Below are 1,800 nucleotides of genomic sequence, written 5' to 3' on the forward strand. Positions count from 1 at the left end.
TAGTCGTTCATGACTTAAGGATTCAGCCATGTTTAGTTTAAAATGTCATATAAAATATGATCTAAAGTCAGCTATGGCTTGCAAATTTTGAAATAGCCATACCTTAGGGAAATAAATAAATAAATAAATCAGCCATAAGTTCCAAAAAATGGGCCATCAATTGCAAAAATTGTAATTTCATACTTGAAATCGGCCGCAAATTGTAAAAGTTAATCAAGTTTTCTTTATTTTAGGAGAAGTTAATGAAACTACAAGAAATTGATTAGCGAAAAAGGCGCAAATTCATCTTATATATATAAATGAAGGTTTCATATAACCTAATCAGCCACTAAGACATAACTATACTCAACATGATAAACCAGGGCTGAAAGGTCAAAAATGAAACTAAGTATATAATACTAAATAGTTGGCTTTTGGTTCGACTACCACTTAGAATCCATGGTATGTGCCCCTTAGCCTAATAAAATGTCGATCATTAGAACTTGTCATCATTTCTTTTCAATCTTCCAAAGTTAGGTGTGGTTCTTGTAGGTGAATGAGTTTAGCCATGAAACTATGGATCAAAGTAGAAATGGTAATGACCAGCTAGTAAGCTTTTAGTATCGACATATTGTGTGTCAACGGAAGGCCTATTATCAGCTTGAATAATGATAGTTTTATTTGGTGTCAAAGTATTAGCAACTGATGCACGCTAGAGGGATTCAAACATTGGTATAAGTAGCGTCCAAATTTTTTTTTTATTTTTAAAATTTGGACACGAATAGTCGTGTTTCTTGGGACGCTGTTCTTTGCCTCCGCATGCTATCCTTGATAGTGTTCCAACTAAAAATATTACTTTGACTCGCGTCTGTATTTTCGTCGTGTTTCTTGGGACGCTGTTAAGAACAGCATCCCGACTGGTTTGCCTCCGCACGCTATTCTTGATAGTGTTCCAATTAAAAATATTACTTTGACTCGCGTCTGTATTTTCAACTCACCCCGTTCTAGTAATTTTTGAATTTTCAACACTTTTTTTGTATTTTCTTTCCCATGAGACACACCCGTACGGTAATTTTCCCCTTACTTAAGTTCTTCTGAATTTAGTCCCAATTTGGTGAGCATACTATAGGGAAGGACTAGTATCATTATCAATTACAACCATATCCACTAGGATTTAATTAAATCTACCTTTATATGGAATGGCCGAATATGTCCTTTTAGAACCTCCATCGTCTTCATTTGACTAGATATTAATCACATCTCCATCTATAGTTGGTTTTTATCCATGCTTACATTACAAGTGAAATGGTAGGGCTAAAACCATGTTAATATGTGTCATTGGCTCCTCTTCTTCGCCTTTTAATGTTTCCTTATCTGGTGCCTTAAATGGCTTCTTCTTGGGAACCTAGATCTTGTGTTGCCCCGAACTTAGTAATTATTCAAGTCTTTGGCATTAGAGTGACTAGGTATTTTTATGAAAGAGGAATTATGCCATATGGATTTTAGTATTTCCAAGAACTCTTCTTATGTCACACCTTACCCCTCTGTAAGGTGTAACATGATCCCGTAGAATACCTAATGAACTACTAAACTTCACCTATCGATAACTCATTAAGTACCCTACAAGGGATTTTAAAACAATTTTCTTACTTTTGTTAAGTGGTGAATGTTTCCTAATAGGTGGTTAAAACATTTAATTGAAATTAAAAACTAGTTAAAACTTTTGGCCCATTTTATTTTTTCGCAAATTTAATAAAAATTTTGACAGAGTTCCGTTTATATTTTGCGAAAGCAGTTCTTCAAATACCTGTAAAAAGCACT

Source organism: Hevea brasiliensis, chromosome 11 (assembly GCF_030052815.1).
Source record: "Hevea brasiliensis isolate MT/VB/25A 57/8 chromosome 11, ASM3005281v1, whole genome shotgun sequence".
Taxonomy (NCBI): Eukaryota; Viridiplantae; Streptophyta; class Magnoliopsida; order Malpighiales; family Euphorbiaceae; genus Hevea; species Hevea brasiliensis.